The sequence below is a fragment of the Gopherus flavomarginatus genome, chromosome 1 (assembly GCF_025201925.1).
Source record: "Gopherus flavomarginatus isolate rGopFla2 chromosome 1, rGopFla2.mat.asm, whole genome shotgun sequence".
Lineage (NCBI taxonomy): Eukaryota > Metazoa > Chordata > Testudines > Testudinidae > Gopherus > Gopherus flavomarginatus.
The window spans coordinates 4257095-4282279 of NC_066617.1; the positions used below are offsets into that span (position 1 = coordinate 4257095).

A 25185-nucleotide genomic window follows, 5' to 3' on the forward strand; every position below is an offset into this window, starting at 1 on the left:
TAGTAAGGGTTAACAGAACCCTGACAGTGCCCCATCAGGCCAGCTGAACCTCACAAAAGGATATTGGCAATGCAAAGTGAGTGCAAGGTTGATGTCAAGGAGCAGAGCTGGTTGAATTTACACCTCTCCCTAGGTTGTCATGAAAGCCTGCTTCCTAGCTGGGTGCTACGTGCTACTTGTCACTGGAGGTCCCATCAGAGGAGAAGAGAAGAATGTCCTGGATAAAGGAGAATTATTCTAAAAAAGGGCTGCTGACTCCATAGTGATGTTTCAGCAGAGTCTCTCTTGGACAGTTTATTATTGGAAATGCTCTCAAATGACATGCCAGGGATCCATTGGTTTAAACATTCAGCTTTAGTATCTGGAGGAGCAGTAGTGATGGAAATGGATTTGATTTGATCTGATGGCTCCAGATACAGTACCCATAACAAATGCTCAGGTGAGTCACATTTTCCCAGCATTCGCCTGTATAAATTGAAACCCCCAAATACTGGGGAAGGTATGCTCCATAGAACAGAGACGGGGATTTGTGTAGTGCACGTTGAGAAGAGTTTTCTAGCGAAGAGCCAAACTTTCAAAGTGCTCTAGAAGCAAAGGCATCTTGTCCTGAGAGTTGCTCTGCCATTCAAGGAGTTTGGGCCAGAGTTAACTTCACTTTGTTAGAGCAGGTAATGGAAGGTGGAACTGCACCCTAGTGTGGAAGCCCCTCAGAACGCTGTAAACTACTTCAAGAGCTGAATTCTCCTGTCACTCCAGGGCTTCAAAAAGTCACATCTTGAGAAGTGCCTGATGCTGTTGGTTCTTCAGGGATGAATTTTGTCCAGGGCAATGTTTAAAGAAGGAGGGAGGAACAAGGAGAACCAGAAGACAGATATTGTGATGCATCAGAGTTTTTAATGCGAGTGACATTTGCAGTACACAGGACAGGAAAAATACTAGAGCGGATCAAACAGATTTTCAGTTTTTCAAGAAGGGCTGTGACCGATCACCCACCTCAGTGGGATCTATTTCACACACAATGTTTTTTGTTCTTGTTGCAGCTGTAGATGTTGACAAGTCCCCTCTGCACCCATGTTAAGCTACTTTTATTGCCCCAGTCGGTGAGAAGTGAGACAAAGCAAAACAGAAGCAGAGGACTAGGCAGCTTCTCAGTTAAACATCTGCCACAGAGAAGGTCAAAGCAAGATGCTAAAGATACGTATTGGTGGAAAGGATAGAGCAGACGGGGTCTAATTCTCCTTCCCAGCAAGGTCTCTTTTTCCCACTCTCAAGCGATATAAAATAATAATAAATGGACCTGATTCCCATCTTAAGGCCCCTATTTCCTTTAAACTGCGGAGTGACTGTTAATAGTCTGCCTCTATTTCAGATCGAGTCCACAGGTTGAAAGCGAGAATCAGCACACGGGTGGGAAAGCCTCGGCAGAAAGAGTCATAAAGCGTAACATTAGAAATGCAGCACGGCTGTCAGCCCAAGGTGCTGAGCACACACAGCTCCCACTGAGTTCAGCTGGAGCCCTGTTTGCCCAGCACTTCTGAAAGCCATGCCCAAAAGCTCAGGGGTGAATCTGTATCTTGCTGTTCATTTCCTGGTTCTTCCTTGTTCAACAAATATTCCTGATAGGTTTAACATGGCCCACACTTTCCACGGAGGTACCTATGGCAAGATACCCCACAGCCACATAATCCCCCATAACCATAACAGCCCGGGACACCACCTAATCCCCCATAACTACATAATCCCCCATAACCATAACAGCCGTCGTAACCAGCGTATCCCCCTAAACCATACAATCATCCGTAAAGGCCTCCATAGCCATACAATCCCCCATGACCGAATGAGCCCCTGAAACCAGGTATGACCACAGGTGCTCTACAGCTCCCACTTCACTCTCCTAAGAGAAATCATTGAGAATCGGTCCTGGGAGGGTCACAACAACCGGTGAGGGTCTCTTCACCACTTCGGAGACAGGGCACTGCCTAACACGTGGCTCGTTGGAGCTGCCAGTGACTGGACTGGGGCGGGCCACCTCGCCTTCTGGATAGCACAGGCTGGAGAAAGTCTTCTTTCTGGGATGGAGGCAAACCTGAGACACACAACAGGGACTAGAGTCAAGAGAAGGTACAAGGGCTGGTGGAAGAAAAGCTTCATAGCTCGGTGTGGCCGAAGAGAGAAAGGAAGAGTTGACTATGTCTCTGTGTTCATGTCCATGTCTTTCTTTCTATAGCCTCTTTCTACACCTCTTGTCCACTCGCACTAAACTTCCCTCCCAAACGGCCCCCTTGTATCCCTTGAAATGGCTTGGTCTGAAAAACATTGACTGGAATAAGTGTCACTATTTCTATGCTGGACACCAGGGATTCTGTGCCCATTTTAGACATTTCTCAAAGAGAACATTACCGAGATCATGGTAATTGCATCCTTTCGTCTGAGGATTTAACCTCTGCATGCAAACCAGTTGAGTCTGGTATCCCAGCCTTGTTCTTTGAGTTTCCAAAGATTGTGAGTCAACAATACTTGCCAATGAATACACAGAAAGCTTTACTTTTCTCCATAGAAATGACTAAGGACAAGGTCCTCAGCTGGAGGGTTCAGGTCCACTGACTTCCATGGAGGGACACTAAATTACATCATCTGAGGAAAAGCACCTTCAATGAGTATTTCTGCTGAAAAGGGCATAAGAATTGCTAGACTGGATCTCACCACTTGTCAGCTTAATCCATTCTCCTGTCTCCAATAGTGATCAGTAACAACTGTGTCCGAAGAAAGTAAAAGACCTCCGAAGAGGTCTTTTCTGGACTAACCTGGGAAACTTTCTTCCTAATACGGCTAAGAGAAAATGGCTAAATGACTTTCTAAAGCTTTGACGTTCCAAAGTTACTGAAAAGATTTCAATACCTTAAATCTATTTCTAGTTAAGAGGAAATATTTTCCCAATTGCATATGTTGCTCTAAAATAAATCATGAATCCACCAACTCCTGTAACTAAATCACTACACAAGATAATTATGGAAGAACACCCTGATTCTTGATTAATATCACCATGAGTACATGTAAGACTCGGTTTTCCCTGAAAATAACCCCTAATGTCACAACCCTAGAGTTCAAAAACGATTGAGTTGTATTGGACTTACCCAGTTCAATGAGGAGCTGAAGTCCGCAGAAGGGTTTAGAAGAGCAAAGAGAGTGCTTTTACACGGTTCATAGGACTGCCTGGAGGATCTGGGATGCTGTTTGTGGAGGCGGTTGTAATTCGTTACCAAATAAACATGATTGTCTTGCAAAATCCTCCTTTGGATGCAGCTGTTTTCCTCAGGAGTTGAGATTCTAGGCTGAATCTGAGCCTCAGAGGGCATGACATGCACGTTGCACCCTTTATCTTTCTTTCATCATCAAATGGTTCTGGCCAACTGCATTCCTTGTGCCATTCCATTGACTTTATGGGTGCTTCAATGAGAATGGATGTCCAGGTGATTCTGAGCGGCGTCAGTGGCACAAATGGGTGCCATGAAAGGAATCCAGAATGGTCCTTTCCATTCATGCTGGCCATGGTTCAGGGCATTGAGCACTTCATTCTAACCCTGTCAGGAAGGAGGCAGCCATGTTTCTGTATTCTCAACGGCTCAGACCCCCAATTGACTTTGAAGTTAATGGGAGTCATTCCAGTGCCCACGTGCATATTTCTTGTCAAGGCCTTAAGTCTGAATTTCACTCTTTGCCTGTTGGATGATACGATGCCTATGAACAACTTGAGTCCAATTTTTAACTTCCAAACTGAGTCTTAATAGGGTCTCAAGTGCAGTATGGCCTTTTGTGATGGCTGTCTGCGCAGGGATGAATCTTCCCTTATGGTGAGTTATTATCGCCCTAACATTGGACCTCCACTTGGGTCACCAATGTTGTCTCAAAGGGCTGCCTAGAGTAGATTTGCTCCTAGGTCAAAGGAAGGGATGGCGGACTGGGAAAGGAAGCAGTGCTCTTTCGTGTCAGGATCTCTCCAACCATGAGCAGCCAAGAAATGGACATCTTGTGAGGCAATGCAGATGACTGAGCCCAGCAAGAAGTGGAGGAGGGATGAAAATCACCCCTTCTTGAGGAAGGAGGAGGTGGCTGTGGGATAAGATTTGACATAAATGCTGCACAGCCACAGAGCATGTTGCAGAAGAGATTCCTGCCAGTATCCAAATGTTATTTAAAGTGTGACAGATATCCCCAAGGGTGGGGTCCATATCCAGGGAATGAGGCAGAGGAGTCTGCCTTTGATTATGAGGCCCTGAACCTCTGTGAATTTGAAGCAACTGTGCTGATTTACACCAAGGGGCACCTTCATTTTCCAGTTAAAATATTTCAAAAGCTACCAAATGGAAAACTACATTAAAATGAAAAGGAAACAGCCCCAGATATTGTGTCTATAAGTTATGATGCACTTAACAGAAGGACAAGGGAGCTTGGCCTCCATTTTGTTTAAAGTGACTCTATTACTCAGTGCAGAGGTGTCTAAACTCAACAACAACCTATCCCTCTTCTTAGAATAGAACCCTCTGCAGGTGTGAAACACCAGTGAGCGTTTGTGAGGGGCTTTGAAATCTGGAGTTCTGAGGACCCTGAAGAACTTTCAGCTCCAATGCCCTGACTGTCTATGACTGAGAGGTGTAGAAAGAGAGGAAAGTAGAGATGACCTGGGGGTCAGTGGCAGGACCAGAAGTAGAACCCAATACTTCCGACTCTTCCTACCACAGGCAGGGCTGTCACTAGAGAGGGGTGAGGGGGTCAGATGCTCAGGGAGTAGAGCTACTAGAGTGCAGAAATGGGGCAGGTCAAGGGTAGTGGCCTCCCCTGTCCCGCAGGATCGTGCCCAGCCATGTCCAGGTGGAGCTCAGGGTTCACGGGCCACCGGGCCCAGACAATTGGAGGCTCCCGGGAACTAGGACACTGATGGGGTGGCAGGAAGGGTGCTGAGCACTGCTTGGCTCCTACTGAGCGTGCTCATTGCTCAGTAACATCTGCTGAAGCAGCTGCACTTGCTGGTGATTAAAATGGTGAAAGGGTGCAAGGCAATGGGGGGGGATGGGCAGTGTCTGAGCAGGGAGATCAAACAGCTGGAGGCAGGGGCAGAAGGGGACCAAGGAGCAAAATTGGAGCGGGGGGGGAGTGGGAGCCAGGGTTCAGTCTAGGGGTGAGGGTCTGGCAGAGGGCAAAGCTCCGGCAAAGCGTGGGGCAGAGGGGGTCACAGATACCCCCATAGGCTGAGCCGCCTGCCCTGTTGGGCGGTGCAGGCAGTCGGCCTCCCAGGCTTAGCAGGAAGTGTTCAGACAGGAGAAGTGAAGCAGCCCTGGCCGTCTTAGTCAGCACTCGGCAGGGCTAAAACACGCCCTGCTCCCCCGCTTAGCTCAGTGTTCCTGTTACTGGGACCTCCTCTTCCTTGTTGCCGCCCCAGCCTGATTCAATCCTTATTACAGAGAGCAGAGTAAGGAGCCTCCCTCCGACTCCTGAGAAAACGCTCCATTAACTGGCCAGCGAGGTGCATTGACACATCAGAGAATTAACAGCTTTAGCGCAGCCTGGCCCACGATGCTGAACACGCCCAGGCTTTTCTTTTAAAAGGCCTCTAATGTGGGGCTAGGGACAATTTTCAGTTGTGCCAAGTCAGCTCAAAATCCAGGCCCCTGAGTGTCCAGCTGAAGAGACCATTGTGGAAATCTGCACTGGGTGCAGAGCTGGATGGGGGCTGTTGGTGGGGAATACCCTGGCAAAGACGCACGTCCACTGTGACCTGTGCTTGTAGGATTCAGGGCTGTGACCAGCCAGTCTGTTCCTGACACCCTTCACTGTGCCCATCAAGCCACCATAACTGTGGCATTGGCGTTGTTGCACACCGAAGCACAGCATAATCCCATTTCACAATCACCACAGCCACAAGTCTTCTTCTGTCTCCACACTTTGGTGTGGGGGGCCCCACCTGGCCAGAGGTCAAAAGTCAACAAACCAGGGGTTTAGAAGACACCTTGAGAGTCATCTAGTCTAACCCCCTGCCAAGACGCAGGATACCTCTTATCAGCTGTGCCAACATAGCTTGCCCTGGGGCTGCCGTAATCCTTCACCTTGAAAGGGGCATAATCGCAATCTGCTTGGCAGGATTCAGCAGGAGAAATGATCAGAAGCCAACCTTAATATTGTACCAGGGAGCAAACAGTACTCCCACGAAATGCCTGTGTCCCTCTTACACAGACCAGAGAAAGGATGGCTCCTGCTTAGACACAGTCAGATGCTATGCTGGTCATTTAGTTGCTAGAGAATCCACCTCCGCAGTAAATTCATTCTTTCTTTACTCCAGAGTCCCTTTTCTTTTGCAATGTGTCATTAAGAGAGGTGGCTGTTTATTCTCCCCAGAGTCCCCCTGAGGGGCAACGTAAAACCAACCACCAGGATTACTTTTTTAGAAACAGAAATGCAACGTTATGTCTTTCTGAATATGTTTCATGCCATAAAGTCATTGAAGTGTCCACGTTTCTTCATTAGCAATTATTAGTGCCTCCCATGGTTTCACATGGGTAGCTGTGTTAGGCCTTGTCTACACTACAGAGTTGCAGCGCTGGTGAGGGGGTTACAGCGCTGCAACTTAGGTGGTGTACACACTTGCACAGCACGGCCAGCGCTGCAACTCCCAGCGCTGGTCAGCAAGTGTAGACACCCACCAGCGTTTTTATTGACCTCTGTGGCATAAGCAGGTATCCCAGCATACCTTAGAAGCCTCTCTGGTAATCATGCAAACTCCACTGCCCTGGGCTCACCTGACCCCTCCTTTAAATGCCCTGGGAATTTAAAAAATCCCCTTCCTGTTTGCTTAGCCAGGTGTGGAGTGCAATTAAGCCAATCAATAACTCAGCGACCATGCCTCCACGCACCAAACGAGCCCCAGCATGGACCAATGCAGAGCTGCAGGACCTCATAAGTGTTTGGGGAGAGGAGGCTGTGCAAGCACAGCTGCGCTCCAGAAGGAGAAATTATGATACCTATGGGCAGATATCGCAGTCCTTGCTGAGAAGGGGCCATGAACGGGACGCGTTGCAGTGCAGGGTCAAAATTAAAGAGCTGAGGAGTTCTTACTGCAAAGCTCGTGAGGGAAATCACCGCTCAGGAGCTGCCCCCACTACCTGCCGTTTTTACCAGGAGCTGGAGGCCATACTTGGGTGTGACCCCACTGCCAATCCTAGGAGCACGATGGAGAGTTCAGAGCCGGGAGAAGTGGGGGAGGTTGTGGGGCGACAGTGAGGCTACTGGCATGGAGGGAGACACCCCGGAGTCCCAGTACACGTGCAGCCAGGAGCTCTTCTCAAGCCAGGAGGAGGCTAGCCAGTTGCAGCAGCTGGAAGTTGATGGTGAGGAAGAAGCTGTGGATCGTGCTTGGGGTAAGTAGATTTTTATGTTTTGGGAGAGGAGGGTTTTGGTTATGGCTGCCTGCATGCATGCCTAAACGTGGAATAGCTCATTGATTTGCTCTATCACGTCTCTGTAATCTGCCTCGGTAATCTCTTGAAAAGTTGCTGCAAGAGCGTTGGCAATTTGCTTTCTCAAGTTGATCGGGAGAGCCAGCGTGGTCCCTGTCCCGGTCAGACTAACTCGTCCGATCCACTGTGCAGCGAGGGGTGGGGGGACCATGGCTGCACACAGGCAAGCTGCATAGGGGCCAGGGCGGTATCCACATTCCTGTAGAAGACCCTCCCTCTCTTCCCAGGTAACACGCAGCAGTGATATGTCTGGCAGTAGGAAACCCTGTTGAGAGTTTAGGGATAATTGAGTGCAGGGCACCAGGTTCGCGTTTCCCCAGCCCATGGCGCTCTGTTAACACCCCCCTCCCAGCACGTAAGCAGCCACGCGGTGCACTCCTGTGTTCCCCATCCCCCCTCCAAGCAGGCATCCAGCACCGCGGTGTGCTCCTGTGTTCCCCACCCCCCCTCCAAGCAGGCATCCAGCACCGCGGTGTGCTCCTGTGCTTCCCACCCCCCCTCCTAGCAGGCATCCAGCACCGCGGTGCTTCCCCCCCCCAGCAGGACGGCGTGAACGCGGACCAAAGAACCCGCCCCCCAAGCAGCTCACCACCTTCCTGTTCACTACTGTCCCCTCTTCAGGACACCAGCTACTTCCTGTACCCATCGCTGATAAACCCCAGTGACCCATTGGTCAATTCCCACTCCCAAGGGGAAATCGGGGCAAAACCACTCACCCCATTGCTCGCCATGACTTAGCTTGCCTGCCCTCTCTGTGTTATGTGAGGTATGTGTGGAGGATGCTACCAAAAGTCTAAAAAGTCCTTCAATGTGTGATAATAAACAATGTAGCCTCTTTGTATTACATGGTTCTATCTCTCTTTTTTCTAGTGACCTTGACTACTGCAGCCGGATCACCGGCCTCACATAGGTTGCAGAACTTGAGACAGAATCCTAGAAAATCAAAAGAGGAATTGATCAAATCTGTTATGAGCCACTACAACAGAGAAAGTAGGAAGACACAGGAATGGAGAGAGAAGATGTATGAATGGAGACAGAGTGTACATGAATGGAGGCAAACAGAAAGCAGGAGAAAGGAATTGTCTGCCAAAAAAAAACCACAAAGCAGATGATAAGCCTCCTGGCTCGCCAAACTGAGTCTTTCGAGTCTCTTGTAGCCATGCAGACAAATATGTACCGTTGTAACCCACAGCCCTCCCAAAGCCCTCTTCCTTCTTCCCCAGTATTTCCACAAAACAACTTTCTCCAGCAGCCAGTTCCTTATTATCCCCAGCTGCCCCCAACACCTGTACGATCACCTACCAGCCCTGATAACTATAATTCTTACCCTGTTCACTCCACCCCCATTATTCTGCAGCATAGTAATCCTGAAGTGCAGCAGACATTGAATAGTGATCAAAATAGGACATATTCAAACCTGTGAATGTACAGTCCACCACCCCAACCCCCTTGCCTGTTATGTACTGTATGTTGAATAAAGTTTTTTTTCTTTTTCACTACGTTATATTATTGCTGGAAGTGGTAAATATTATACACCAAGGTAAAGCAAAGCACATCAAATGCATCAAACATTACTGTTGGCTCTCAGCATCAAATTGCTCCCTTAAAGCATCCCTAATCCTTGAAGCCCTTTCTTGGGCCTCCCTATTAGCCCTGCTCTCTCGCTGAGCAAACTCATCCTCTAGGCATCGAACCTCGGAGGTCCATTCCTCACTGAATCTTTCACCCTTCCCTTCACAAATATTATGGAGGGTGCAGCACACGGCTATAACAGCGGTGATACTGCTTTCCACCAAATCTAGCTTCCCATAAAGACAGCGCCAGCGTGCTTTCAAACGGCCAAAAGCACACTCCACAGTCATTCTGCACCGGCTCAGCCTGTAGTTGAACCGGTCCTTGCTCCTGTCAAGCTTCCCTGTACATGGTTTCATGAGCCAGGGCATTAAGGGGTAAGCGGGGTCTCCAAGGATCACAGTGGGCATTTCGACATCCCCTACTGTGATCTTGCGGTCTGGGAAAAAAGTCCCGGCCCTCAGCCTCCTGAACAGGGAACTGTTCCTAAAGATGCATGCATCGTGCACCTTTCCAGGCCATCATGAGTAAATGTCAGTGAAACGCCCATGGTGATCCACGAGCGCTTGCAGAACCACGGAGAAATACCCCTTGCGATTAACGTACTCTGATGCCAGGTGGGGTGGTGACAGAATAGGAATATGCATCCCATCTATTGCCCCTCCACAGTTAGGGAACCCCATTTCTGCAAAGCCATCCACAATGTCCTGCACGTTCCCAAGAGTCACGGTTCTTCTTAGCAGGGTGCGATTAATGGCTGTGCAAACTTGCATCAGCAGCATTCCAACAGTAGACTTTCCCACTCCAAACTGGTTCGCCACCGATCTGAAGCAGTCTGGAGTTGCCAGCTTCCAGATTGCAATAGCCACCCGCTTCTCCACTGGCAGGACAGCTCTCAATCTCGTGTTCCTGCGCCGCAGGGTAGGGGCGAGCTCAGCACACAGTGCCATGAAAGTGGCTTTTCTCATCCAAAAGTTCTGCAGCCACTGCTCGTCATCGCAGGATTGCAGGACGATGTGATCCCACCACTGAGTGCTGGTTTCCCGAGCCCAAACGCGCCGGTCCACGGAGCTGAGCACGTCTGTTACTGCCATAAGCAATTTACTGTCTTCACAGTGAGGCGATTCAATATCATCGTCTGACTCCTCACTGTCACTGTCACTCTCACTTTGCAGCTGAAGGAATAGCTCCACTGCCATGCGTGATGTGCTGGCAACATTCATCAATAAGGTCGTCAGCTGCTCAGGCTCCATTTATAACAAAAATCACAGAAAAAGCGCTGTAGAATCACAATGCCGCCAAACTGCTCGGAATGTGTAGCAAAGCACCACGGGGCGTTGGAACAGGAAGCGGAAAGACACTTACACTTCCTTCCCCTTCCCACAAGCCACAGCGCCGAAATGGGATGAGGTGCTCTGTGGGATAGCTGCCCACAATGCACCACTCCCAACAGCTCTGCAAGTGCTGTAAATATGGCCACACTGCAGCGCTGGTTGCTATAAGCAGGGCCGTCCTTAGGCATAGGCAACATAGGCAGCTGCGTAGGGCACCTGAAAATTTGGGGCAACACTGGGTCTTAGTGTCCACCCTCTTGTTTTCCTATCCCTGTTCTGACCCTTCCTGCAGGCTCCCACAGATGGCTGCTCTAGCCTGGTGAATCTTCCTTGGGAGGGAATCTAGTAGTTAAAAGTGAAAAAACCTCCAGCCTGCCAGACCTATTAGCACAACATTGAAACTGTTAAAGAGACGTTCAAGGGGTAATAAAGCCATTTAATAGGCATTTGCCAACCCCAAGGTATATACTGACAGGTTTCAGAGTGGTAGTCCTGTTAGTCTGTATCAGCAAAAACAAGGACGAGTCCTTGTCTCACCTCAAAGACTAACAAATTATTTGGGCATAAGCTTTTGAGGACTAGAACCCATTTCATCAGATGTCCACGAAAGCTTATGCCCAAATAAATTTTTATACTGTCAGTTTCTGACTTTACTGACAAGAACAGTTGTGCATTAATGTAATATTTACACAGAACATGTCAGTCTACAGGACCTTTGTTTAAAATTTGCTTTAAAATATTTAATTAGTGAGCTGGTGAAGATTATAAAATCACATTTCTAAAAAATGCTTGCATAGAGTTTTAGATTCACAATCATCTTTAGCCTTAAATGTGTGGATCTTCAGACATAGTTTTTTAAATAAATCCTTCAAAAGACCTCCCTTATCTAAAATACACATTTTAATTACTATAGTTAAAAAAAAGTGCTTCCAAGTCTTCCTGTCCTTTCTGTCCATCCCTTCACCACTTCTCCCCCCACTAGCCACTGAAGAGAGCCCTTAAAGGAACAACAGTCCTTCCCTTCCAGATAGCTGGACAAAGAGTTCCCTTTCTTTACTACTGACTATCCGACAAACTAGTTTTAAAAGAACCCGCCAGCAAAATCAGTACCTTAGTAAGACAAAATCCTTGTTATACCTAAAATCTTTGGAAACATATTTTTTTAAGTTGGTGAAATTTCATAACCATGTCTCTTGTTATGGAGATCACACAAAGATTTTATCTTTCTAACTCTCGGCATAAGCTAGGGTGGTGAAAGGCAGTGTCCAACAGGAACTAGAATGAGCTAAATAGGAAGCTGAGGAAAGAATAAAAGAACATGATAGACAGATGGCCAGGGAAGAAGCTGCCCACAAGAGAGCTATGGAGGCTCAGAGCGAGGCTCAGAAGCATGAACTGGAATTAGAGAGGGAAAGGGATAAGCAGAATATACCAGACAAGCCTAGCAATATTTCTCCAGGTACCGCTTCCCATCCCAGAAAGTTCCCCACCTACAAGGGAGACCATGATACAGAGGCCTTCTTAGAAAATTTCCAAAGGGCCTGCCTTGGATATAGCATTTCTACCATCCAGTATATGCTGGAACTGAGGCCACAGCTCAGTGGACCCTTAGCAGAGGTGGCAGCTGAAATGCCCAAGGAAGACATGAATACTTATGAACTTTTGAAAAACAAGGCCAGAATTAGAATGGGGCTAACACCCAAGCATGCCCGTCGGCGGTTCAGAGCCCTGAAGTGGAAACCAGATGTGGCATTTTCCCAGCACTCCTGCCACATTGTAAGAAATTGGGATGCCTGTATATTAGGAGGAAGCGTTAAATCTCTGGAAGGTCTGTCTTTCCTAATGCAAATGGAACAGTTCTTAGAGGGTGTTCCTGAGGAAATAGAAAAGTATATCGTAGATGGGAAGCCCAAAACTGTCACCAAGGCTGGGGAGATTGGAGCCAGTTGGGTGGAGGTGGCGGAAAAGAAAAAAAACTAATAGCAGTTGGAATGACTATCAGAAGGGGCAACCCGAAACAAAAGCCTACCACCGGGAGCAGCCCAAATCCCCACCTACATCCCAAGGAAAAGCCAAACCCCTTATCGTCCCACCACACCCATCTCCAGCAACCCACCCCTCCCTAGTGACCAGTCAGCTGGGCAATGTTTTAAATGAACCAGAACCACTAACAGCCCTGAATCCAGCACTTGCAACCTCGTCTACAACTCCAATGCCACAGGGCACCAGCAAGTCTGCACTGGCAGCAGCAGATAAACCCATGCAAGAGGCTCAACAGGAGCCTGAAATACAGCATAGTGTGCCAGCGGAGAGTGGTTCACATTCACCGGAAATAGCCCCCTCCCCTACATCACTTCCTGAGGGACCAAACTGAACCGAGAGAACCCCGAAAGGTGCAGCTAGTTAGTACTTATGTGCTCCATGGCAATGGACTCAGTTCAGTCAGTGGCGGGACTTTCCATTGCCCCCTCGGCTGGACAAAAACACAGCCCCAGGGATGCATTCTTATACACAGGTACAAACAAGCTACATGTCACTCCTGATGTATTGAGGTGCAACCCTTCTACGTAGCAAGGTACAACCCCTATACGTGGTAAGGTGCTGCCTTTCACCTTGTATATGTTGCTTCGAACAAAACAACTCTAGCCATCATATTACCTTTTTGCCCCTGTCATTGGGATGGGTCAGCTTGTTCCTTGTTATCTGTGTGGAGTGTGCAAGTATGCGAATGTTCTGATATCTGGTGTCCAGTTCCTTTTAGGTATGTCTCTTTCTGCAGCATCAGCCCTTTCCTTGGCAGCTTCTGTGAGGAGGGCCTGCCTCTGGCTCACAGATTCACTTTCCTTTCTGTTAGCAAAGTCCTGACCATTACCTTACTTCAGGCCTTAGGCCTCAAACCAGGCCTCTGATACCAAGGTTTACGATCTCGGGGCCCCTTCTTACTACACAAGCACTAGTCTACAATTCAATGAGGAACTGGTGTCTTCCGCATGAAGGGAACAGTTCCAGGCTGAGCAGGAAGCAGATGACAGCCTCCACAGAGCTTGTACGGCGGCACAGAGTAACCCGCCTCCTCTCAGCTCTTCTAACCAGTCCAGGATTGTTGTGGAAAGAGGACTTTTATACAAGGGAGCTCTTTCTGGTGGACAGTTGGTAATTCCAACTAAGTACCGGGTAAAGCTCTTGAGCTTAGCCAACAATCATCCTAGTGGCCATTCTGGGGTGAACAGGACCAAAGACAGTTTGGAGAAGTCCTTCCAACGAGAGGGAATGGGCAACGACATTTCTACTTACGTCTTGTGAGGTGTGCCAAAGAGCAGGAAAACCCCAAGACCAGGTCAAATCCCCTCTCCAGCCACTCCCCATAATTGAGGTTCCATTTCAGCAAGTAGCTGTGGATATTCTGGGTTCTTTCCTGAAAAAGTCACCCAAAGGAAAGCTGTATATACTGACTTCCATGGATTTTGCCACCCAATGGCTGGAAGCAGTAGCTCTATGCAACACCAAGGCTAAAAGTGTATGCCAGGCATTAACAGACATTTTGCCACGGTAGGTTGGCCCTCCGATATCCTGACAGATTGGGGAACTAATTTCCTGGCACAGACCATGAAAAGCCTGTGGGAAGATCATGGGGTGAAACACTTGGTTGCCACCTCTTACCACCATCAAAGCAATGTCCTGGTGGAGATTTTTAATGGAACTTTGGGGGTTATGATATGTAAATTCATAAATAAGCACTCCAATGATTGAGACCTAGTGTTGCAGCAGTTGTTTTTCACCTACAGAGATGTACAACATCCCAGTTTAGGGTTTTCACCATTTGAACTTGTGTATGGCCACCAAGTTAAGGGGCCATTACGATTGGTGAAGCAGTAATGGGAGGGGTTTATGCCTTCTCCAGGAACTAACATTCTAGACATTGTAAGCGACCTCCAAAACACCCTCCACAATTCTTTAGCCCTTGCTAAAGAAAACCTAAAAGAGGCTCAGGAAAAGCAAAAGGCCTGGTATGATAAACATGCCAGAGAGAGTTCCTTCAAAGTAGGGGACCAGGTCATGGTCTTGAAGGTACTCCAAGCCCATAAGATGGAAGCGTCATGGGAAGGGCCATTCACTGTCCAAGAGCACCTGGGAGCTGTTAACTATCTCATAGCATCCCCCACCTCAAACCTAAAGCCTAAGGTGTACCATGTTAATTCTCTACAGCCCTTTCATTCCAGAGAATTAAAGATTTTCCACTTTACAGCTGTCAAGGTATGAGTCCCCACTCTGAACCTTAGCGTCCAAAAGATGGGGTACCTGCATAAACCCCTCGAAGCTTAATTACTAGCTTAGAAATGATAGAGCTGCCACCACCTAAAAATATAGTGTTTTAGGACTTTTTCTGGCCCCCAAACCCTTCCCTGGGGTCCCCAAGACCCAAACTCCTTGGATCTCAAAACAAAGGGAAATAAACCATTCCCCTCCTTTCTTCCGCCCAGATTCTCCCCTCCCTGGGTTACAGTGGGAGATCACTGTGATTCAAACTCCTTGAATCTAAAAACAGAGAGGAAATTCACCTACCCACCCCCTTCTCTCCCTCTCCCAGACTCTCCCTGAGAGAGAGACAGTGATCCTAACACAGAGATAAATCAGGCTTTTCCTCCCCCCTTCTCTCCTTTCCCTCACCAATTCCCTGGTGAGTCCAGACGCCGTCCCCTGGGGTCTCACACAAGAATAAAAAACAATCAGGTTCTTCAAAAGGAAAAGCCTTTAATTAAAGAAAGAAAAAAAGTAAATATTAACTCTGTAAAATAAAGCTGGAAAATATTACAGGGTCTTTTAGCTGATAGAGATGAGAGGGACCCTTCTCCCCCTAACATAATTTACAAGGTAGAGCACACAGAGTTAAAATCCTTCCAGCAAAATACACATTTGCAAATAAAGAAAACAATCAAAAGACTAAACCGCCTTTCTAACTGGTACTTACTAAACTGAACATAGAGGCTGTTTCAGAAGATTGGAGAAATTGGTTACATGTCTGACTTCTCTTAATCCCAAGAGAGAACAAAGCAAAAACAAAACAAAAAAACCCCCACAAACAAAGGCTTTCCTCCACCAAGATGTGAAAGTATCTTGTCTCCTGATTGGTCCTCTGGTCAGGTGTTCCAGGTTTACTGAACTAGTAAGCCCTTTACAGGTAAAAGAGACATTAACCCTTAAACCATCTGTTTATGACAATCAGCTCAGGGAGGAGATGATGCTGAGTGGCCTGACAGTGTCTACTACGAAGGAAAAAGTGACGGTGGCGTGGAAGAGGTGAACCTCTTCATGACCCTTGGATGTATGCAGCGACAGCAGATGAAGGACCTGTGCACTAGTGTCTCACCGATGTTCTCAGCAGCCGCAGGATGGACCAAACGGGCATATTGCTCCATTGACACAGCGAATGCTCACCCAACTGGAGCCCAATCTTACTGGATGTCTCCTCAAGCTAAAACTGCTACAGAATGGGAGATCCAGGACATGCTACAGATGGGTGTAATCCACCGCTCTAGCAGTTCATGGGCATCTGCATTGGTTCTAGTTCCCAAAGCAGATGGGGAGATATGCTTTTGCATGGACTGCCCTAAGATAAATGCTGCAACTTGCCCAGACAACTACCCAATGCCACATACAGATGAGCTATTGGAGAAACTGGCACGTGCCCAGTTCATCTCTACCTTAGACTTAACCAAGGGGTACCGGCAAGTACCGCTAGATGAACCCACCAAGGAAAGGTCAGCCTTCCTCACCCATGCAGGGCTGTATGAATTTAATGTGCTCCCTTTTGGGCTGCAAAATGCACCTGCCACCTTCCAGAAACTTGTAGATGATCTCTTAGTGGGATTGGGAAAATCTGCTGTTGCTCACCCTGATCATATGGCCATTTTTTCCGATTCATGGGAAGAACACCTGGAGCAGTTACAAAAAGTCTTCGAAGCAGGACTAACTCTTTAGGCTAAAAAGTGTCAAATAGGCCTAAACAGAGTGACGTACCTTGGACACCACGTGGGTCAAGGAACTATCAAACCCTTACAGGCCAAAGTGGATGCTCTCCAAAAGTCACCTGTCCCAAAGTCAAAGAAACAGGTCCAATCCTTCCTAGGCTTGGCCGGATATTAGAGGCAATTTGTATCACACTACAGCCAAATCACCGCCCCACTGACAGACCTAACCAAAAAGAAACAGACAAATGCAGTTCAGTGGACTAAAAAGTGTCAAAAGGCCTTTAACCAGCTCAAAGCAACACTCATGTCAGGCCCTGTGCTAAGGGACTCAGACTTTAACAAATCTTTCCGAGTAATCACAGATGTGTCCGAGCATGGTGTGGGCGCAGTTTTAATGCAGGAAGGTCTGGATCAGGAATTGCATCCTGTCGTCTTTCTCAGCAAGAAACTCTCTGAGAGGGAAAGCCACTGGTCAGTCAGTGAAAAGGAATGTTACGCCATTGTGTACGTGCTGAAAAATCTACGTCCATATGTATGGGGACGGCATTTCCAACTACAAATCGACCATGTTGTGCTAAAGTGGCTTCACACCATCAAGGACACTAACCAAAAACTTCTTTGGTGGAGTTTAACTCTCCAAAATTTTTATTCTGAAATACAACATATTTTGGGAACTTCTAACAAAGTGGTTAATGCACTCTCCCGTGAAAGTTTCCCAGAATCCACTGGTTCAAATCGTCCTTGAAATGTGGAAAATATTGTTAATTTTTACCGAATCAGTAGTCTATCTAAAGGTGAATGTGTCTTGTTAATTCTGTTTTCTCCTAGAGTTCCAGGAAGAAATCACAGCCGGTGTGAAGCAGGCTGTCCAGCACTGTCTATGATTTGGGGGCGGACGGGGCATCTCAGAAAGATATAGCTAAGGGTAGCATAAAATCCCTCTTTCCCCTGTAAGGGGTTAATTCCTCTTTTACCTGTAGAAAAGGGTTAAGAAGACTCAGGTAACCTGGCCGACAGCTGACCAAAAGGATCAATAAGGGGACAAGATACTTTCAAATCTTGGGGTGGGGGAGAGGAGAGGCTTTATCTGTCTGTTCTCTGTGCTTGTTGGGCACATCAAGGAAGCAAGCAAGGAAATGCGTTAGTTTACTTTTCTTTTGGCTTGAGCTTTCCTTCGTGTAAGAGGGAGGTTTATGCCGGGTTTTGTAACTTTAAGGTTTTGTCTAGAGGGGAGCTCCTGTGTCTTCTTGAGTCTTTTGTTATTCTGTAAAGTACTTACCATCCCGATTTTACAGAGGTGATTCTTTTACCTTTTCTTTAATTAAAATTCTTCTTTGAAGAACCTGATTGATTTTTCATTGTTTAAAGAGCCAAGGGTTTGGATCTGTGTTCACCTGTAGCAACTGGTGAGCAGATTATTCTCAAGTCTGCCCAAGAAAAGGGGTAGAGGGACTTGGGGTGATATCTGGGGAAGGTAGGGCTCCAAGTGGTCTACCCTAAATGTTTTTCATGTGGGTCCCCACGTCTGTACCCTAAAGTTCAGAGTGGGGAAGGTACCTTGACAGGAGCTAAGACTTGAATTTTCAGAGCAAGACAAGGAGTTGGGACACTAGAGCCTAATGATGTGAGTAGGAACTTTGGCATTCAAATCCCTTCGATAAGTGTGAAAAATCTCCCCCTTCCACCCAATTTTTTAATTGAGAGTTTCAGACAAAATTGTCTAAATTTCCTCCATAAAGGATGATTTCGTTGTTCTTCTGCTACCTTCTGAAGCAGCTGGTAAGTGATACTCAGTAAGACAGGATACTGGATTTGATGAGCCACTTCTCTCTTCCAGCCTGGCAATCGCTACACTCTCATGTGTAGAAGTAATTCTAGGGGCAGATCTTTCTCCCGTCTAAATTAGTGTATCTCTAATGAAGCCCGGGGAACAATGTAGATTTACATCAGGGGAGGATGTGGTGGTTTGTTATGAGTAAAAAAAGCCACCACTTTTGTTTAGTCATCAATTAGTGTCGGTGACTTTCTAAGCAGGTGGTGTTTAGCCGGGCTGGCTCCAGGCACAAGCGGAGCAAGCACGTGCCTGGAGCGCCACATGCTAAGGGGCGATGTAGACGTGCGGACTCACCCCTGCGGCACCTCCCGCTGGTTGCCTAGAGAATTAGCTCTTTCCAGCTCCAGAGTGACCTCTGCAGGCCAGTGATCTTCCGATCCTCTGCCCCCTGTGTCCCTCCCTGGACCCGGTGCCCTTTTACCTGGGGTGCTGCCCCCTGGCAGTATCCCCTCAGTCTTAGGGTCTCCCCTCCCCAGGGAACCCTCACCCACTATCCCCACCTTGCCTCAATAGACGGCTACTGCCAGTCATTGTCTAGCCCCATGCCCTAGGGCGGACTGCAGTATCAGCCACTCATCACTGGCAAGGGTGGGTCTGGACCTGCTGCCTTGGCCTACCCTGGGCTGCCCTCTGCAACCCCCAGGACCCCTTGGCCTCTGCTAGGACGCAGCCTGGAGCTTTCCAGGCTAGAGCTCCCCGGCTCCTCAGCCCTGCTTCACTCAGGTACTTTGTCTCTGACTCCTTGCAGACAGGCCCTTCTCCCTCTGCAAACAGAGAGTGACTGTTTGCTCCTGGCTTCCCTGGCCACCTTCTAAGGCCCTGTTGCTCAGTTTGGGGCATGGCCCCAAATGCAGCTCTAGAAAGAGGAGACCCTGAGATAGAAACCTTGGTATCAGAGGCCCGGTTTGAGGCCTGAGGCCTGAACTAAAGTAATGGTGAAGACTTTGCTAAGAGAAGGCAAAGTGAAGCTGTGAGTCAGAGGCAGGCTCTGCTCACACAAGCTGCCAAGGAAAGGGCTGATGCTGCAGAGAGAGACATAGCTGAAAGGTACTGGACACCAGATAGCAGAACATTCGCATACTTGTACAGTCCACAGAGATAACAAGGAACAAACTAACCCATCCCAATGTCAGGGGCAGAAGAGTAATATGATGGCTAAAGTTCTTTTCTTCGAAGCAACATGTACAAGGTGAGAGGCGGCACCTTAATACATAGAGGGGTCGAACCTTGCTACATAGATGGGTTGCACCTCATACGTCAGGAGTGATGTGTAGCTTGTTTGTACCTGCGTATAAGAATGCATCCCTGGGGCGGTGTCTTTGTCCAGCTGAGGGGGCAGTGGAAAGTCCCGCTACTGACTGAGCTGAGTCCATTACCGGGGGGCACATACTCGTAGTATGTCCTGTAGAGTAAAAATCTAGAGGGAACTATCATTGTGCTTTGTTTGACAATAAACCTGGCTGACGTGCCTTCGTACTTTACTAGACTCTGTGGTCATTGGGGCTTTTCTCGAGATCTGCTGTGTCAGCTATCTGCGCAGAGCTGGGACAGCACACAGAGGGAACACACGCACGCAGCCGAGTGATATCAACATTGAAAAGAGCAGAGCACCACACCAGTAGCATCTGACAACAGCAGCGACTTCCCCCAGTCAGCCTAGCCCTCTGCAGGGCTTTTCCAACCCCTTCCACGCTGTCGTGCGTGGTCACCCCGCTACAGGCAGCATTCCATCCACTTGTGGGGTGGCAGAGTCCGAGTGGGATTTTTTTTTTTTCCCCTGCTTCTGCAGTTCGGGTGGCGGCAGTCCAAGCCGGCTTCTTTTTTGTTTGTTTTTTTTGCATGGGACAGCAAAAATGGTAGAGCCGGGCCTGCTGCTTAGTGTTTGCTTTTGATTAAAAAAAACTCCACTTTTGTTTAGTCATCAGCAAGTGACTTGCTAAGGTATACTTTAGGCCAAAGAGATTAACAAGGATTCAAAAGACCTAGCTGATCCAACCACCACCGGCTGTCATGTCCTTCCCAGGAGCCATTCTCAGCTCTTTCCCTCATCTTCCTGGTTATGGGAGATTATACGGTTATACACAGTTAGGAGGGGCTTTATGGTTATGGGGGCCCATATTGTTGTGGGAGATTATATGCTCACAGCGGTGCATATGGTGGTTGGGGAATGCAGAGTTAGGGGTGGGTGGCCATGGGGCCATTGGTACCTTAATGGAAACCATGGGCCATGTTATTCTAAGCAGGTTTGGGAAAGGGAAGCTCCATGAAATGAAAGGCATGATAGAATTAGTGAAAAAGTTATTAGATGGACAGGTGATCCCATACCTGTGTTCTAATGGGTTTCCTGCACCTCCCTGTGAAGCCTCTAGGACTGCCCACTGTGGGAGAGAGGCCTTGTCTTCTGTAGCAATGCCTATGTTCTTCTGTAGGCATAGTCTGATGTAGAAGACTAGAGCTGGATTGCTCATAAACCAAACCCAGAGCCAGATGGCTAAATCTCCCCTCACTACCTGAATATTTTATCATGTCTGGAACAAGGTAGGCTGGTCTGGATACATTTTTCCTTTTGTGTAGTCAGATCAAAAAACTGAATGGCGGAGTAGTTTCATCTTCTGGGAATGGGAACCCCCCAAAATATTAAAGAAATATGTGGTGGGACATGTAATCTTTTTATCTGCTGTTCCTGCAATATGAAGTCATGGTTCAAAAAGGGACTTGGATAGAAGAATCATAGAATGATAGAAGTGTAGGACTGGAAGGGACCTCGAGAGGTCTTCTAGTCCAGTCCCCTGCCCTCAAGGCACGACTAAGTATTATCCAGACCATCCATGACTGGTGCTTGTCTAACCTGCTCTTAAAAATCTCCAATGATGGAGATTCCACTACTTTCCTGGCAATTTCTTCCACCGCTTAGCTGCTCTGCCAGTTGGCAAGTTTTTCCGATTGTCCAACCTAAATTGCCCTTGCTGCAATTTAAGATCATTGCTTCTTCCCAGGCAGTCATTTTCCCCATTTGGTAGATGTGAAACTGATTCTTTCTTCCTAAGTGGAGTAGTCTGCATTTCTTGTGATTGAATTTCCTCCTATTTACTTCACATCATTTCTCCAATTTCTCCAGCTCATTTTGGATTTTAATCCTAATCTCCACAACACCTGCAACCCCTCCTGTCTTGGGATCATCCGCAAACTCTAGGACTGTACTCTCTCTGGCATCATCTAAATCACTGAGTAAGATATTGAACAGAATCGAACCCAGAACTGATCCCTGTGGGACCTATTTTGCTATACCCTTGACTGTGGACCTCTGATAACTACTCTCTGGGAATGGTTTACCAACCAGTTATGCACCACCTTTAAGTAGCTCAATCTACGTTGGATTTTGCAAGTGTATTTTTCAGAAAGTCAGGCAAGAAAGTATAAAAAACTTATTAAAACTAAGATATACCACTTCTACCGCATGTCCTCTATCCACGAGGCTTGTTACCCTCTCAAATAAGCTCTTAGTTTTTTTGAAACAATTTGTTCTTGATAAATCCATGCTGATTATTACTTATCATCATATTAGCTTCTAGGAATCTTCAAATTGACCTCTTCATTATTTACCGCATTGTCTTTCGTGCCTCCTACAGATGACTTTGGGGTAGTGTAATTTATCTCTATGGGCAGAACAGATTGAACCAGCTGTATTTGTAATATCCTTCTGAAATCAACTGTAGGTCATGTCTTTTGACCAAGTAGAGGACATTGCTGTTGACTAGTTGATGAACACATGTGGGCAGAGACTTAGAAGATTAATTGAATTGAGTTGTGCTGGTGCAATGAAATCCAAACTCCTAGTAAGAAGCTGAACTATTTCTGCCCCATTGCCCTCGATCTTCCCAGCTCATTTCCAGCATTGCAAAGTGAGTATAACATTGTTTTCAAGGAGCTGACCTGGTTCAATTTACACCTCCGGCTAGACTGTCATAAAAGATGGCTTTCTAGATGGATTCTAAGGGCTACATTTCACTGGGGGTCCCAGCAGAGCAGAAGATTAGAATGTCCTCGAAAAAGGAGAACTATTCTGAAAGAGGGCTGCTGGCTTTATAATTCAGTTTCTGCATAGTCTCTCTTGCAGCATTTATTTTTCAAAATGTTCAACAAAATGACATGCCAGAGATACATTGGTTTGAATATTCATCCTTAGCCCCTGACAGAGCGATAGGAATGGAAACGAGGATTGGTTTTGGCTGAGGGCTCCAGAGAAGAAATTAAGAACATCAGAAAAGGCATACTGGGTCCCAGCAAAGGTCCATCTAGCCCAGAACCCTGTCTTCCAACAATGGCCAATGCCAGGTGCTTCAGAGGGAATGAACAGAACTGGTAATCAGAAAGTGATCCATCCCCTTTTTCCCTTGCCCAGGTTCTGGCAAACAGAGACTAGGGACACCATTCCCGTTTATCCTGGCTAATAGCCATTGAAGGACCTATCCTCCATGAATTTATGTAGGGTTTTTTTTTAAACCCTATTATATTCTTGGTCTTCACAACATCCTCTGGCAAAGAGTTCCACAGGTTGACTGAGAGCTGTGGGAAGAAAGACTTCTTTCTTTTTGTTTTAAATCTGCTGCCTATCAATTTCATTTGGTGACCCCTAGCTCTTGAGTTATGAGGTGGAGTAAATAAGACTTCCTTATTTATTTTCTCCACACCAGTCATGATTTTATAGACCTCTATCATATCTCCTCTTCGTCGTCTTTCTTCCAAGGTGAAAAGACTAGTCTTATTAATATCTCCTCATAGGAAAGCTGTTCCATACCCCTACTGCTTTGTTGAGATGGGGCAACTACATCTGCATGCAGTATTCAAGATGTGGGCATGGTCATGGATTTCTCTAGAGGCAATATGATATTTTCTGTCTTATAAAGTACCCATCACTATTGTCCAGGTTAGCAAAGTTTTCCCAGCATTGGTCTGTATGAATATTCCCCGATGAAATACTCAAAGGCTGGGGAAGGCAGGCTCCATTGAATAGGAAGGGTGGTATGAAGAGTTCAGGTTGACAAGACCTTTCCCATGAAGAGCCAAACTTTCAAAGCACTCTAAAAGCAAAGTCATCCTGTCCTGAACGTTGCTCTGCTATTCAAGGAGTTGCGGCTTGAGTTAACCTTGCATTAATCAAGCTATTTCGTGCACGCTTGTCTTTTCCTTCCCAAAATCCAGATCAGTATTCTGCAAAGACTCACAAACACTCTGATGGTGGACCACTTCAGTGGCTCCTACCACTCCAGGGCGTTGAAAAGTTGCAACTTGAGAAGTACCTCCTGCTGCCACCTATACAGGGATGAATTTCATTCAGCGCGATTTTTAAACAAGTACAGAGGAACAAAGAGATCCAGAAGACCAATATTATGATGAAGCAGAGATTTTAATGCAAATGAAATTGGCAGTACACAGTTACAGGAAGAAATACTACAGAGCAGAAAGAATGTGTTTCCTGTGCGCTCCCGGTGCAATCTCCTGTTGGTTCACCATGAGCCGTTTTAGACACCTGGGCCTGCTGCTCAATGCCCAAAAGTCCACTTTGCAGCCGACCCAAAGAATAGACTTCATCGGAGCTGTCCTGGATTCAAATCTCCCCCATGCGTCCCTTCCACAAGCCCCCTTCCAGGCCATGGTGGCCATTCTCCTCAGTCTCCAGAGCTCCCCGACCTCCACAGCTCGCACGTGTTTCGGTCTTCTGGGGCATATGGCGTTGTGCACCTTTGTGAGCAAACATGCCTGACTGCGCTTCTGTCCTCCCCAGGCCTGGCTCGAATCCGTCTACCATCCAGGGTGGCACGATTTGGAAACAGTGCTGACCGTACCGCCGGAGGTCTTATTGTTCCTGGCTTGGTGGCTGAATCCCAGCTTAGTATGCGGGGGAGTGCCATTCCATGCACCACAGCCGTCCCTGGTCCTGACCATGGAGGCGTCATCTCTGGGCTGGGGCGCTCACCTGAAGAACCTTCATACACAAGGCCTTTGGTCCTCACGAGAGATAACCCTACACATTAACGTACAGGAAGTGAGTGCAGTTCGCCTGGCATGTCAGGTTTTCCACAAGCACCTTCAGGGCCGTGGTGTCGCAGTCCTCACGGACAACACAACGCCGTGTTTTACACCAACAAGCAAGGGGGAGCGCGATCGTCTCCCCTCTGTCAGGAGGCCATCAAATTGTGGGAGTTCTGCATATCTCACTCAATCCACCTGGTGGCGTCGTTTCTCCCAGGCGTCCACAACACCTTGGCAGATCGCCTCAGCAGATCCTTCCTGGATCATGAGTGGTCGATTTGCCCGGATGTTATCCATTCTGTTTTCCAGAAGTGGGGATTTCCCCACGTTGACTTCTTCGCCTCTCGCGAGAATCGGAAGTGCCTAGTGTTCTGCTCTCTCCAGGGGCGCTCCCAGCACTCCCTGTTGGACGCCTTCCTGATACCATAGAAGGATCATCTGTTTTACACCGTTCCTCCATTCCCATTAGTCCCCAAGGTCCTTCTCAAATTGTGAAAGGACAAGGACAGCTTGATACTAAATACCAAGGAAGGTTTGAAAGCTAGAAACCTCTGGTAATTGGCTGAGCCTTAACCAGTGGGCGGGGCATTCACTCAGGCCAGGGCTGTATAAAGCTGAGCACAAGCGACCAGGGAGTTTAGCGAACAGGAGCTGCTAACAGGGAGTTTCGCAAGGGAGTTCTCCAGGTGAAGGAGGAGCACATACAGCATCTGTGGGGTAAGTGACTGTCTGCAGTGTGTGTGTTTGTGTTTGTGTTTGGGGGTTACTTGCTGTGTGCTGAGCTTGTGTTTGTCAGTCTGTTTGGTTTGTTTGTTTGAAGGATCGTGTGCTGTAGCTGTCAGTTGGAGGCGGAGCTACCAAGGAAGGTTTGAAAGCTAGAAGCCTCTGGTAATTGGCTGAGCCTTAACCAGTGGGCGGGGCATTCACTCAGGCCA

At 47.5% G+C, this 25185-nt stretch overlaps 1 pseudogene; it reads right to left on the reverse strand.

Moving 5' to 3' along the window:
• Window positions 1–1625: 1625 nt before the first annotated feature.
• Window positions 1626–25185, reverse strand: part of LOC127032764 (claw keratin-like) — a 32031-nt pseudogene continuing 8471 nt past the window's right edge.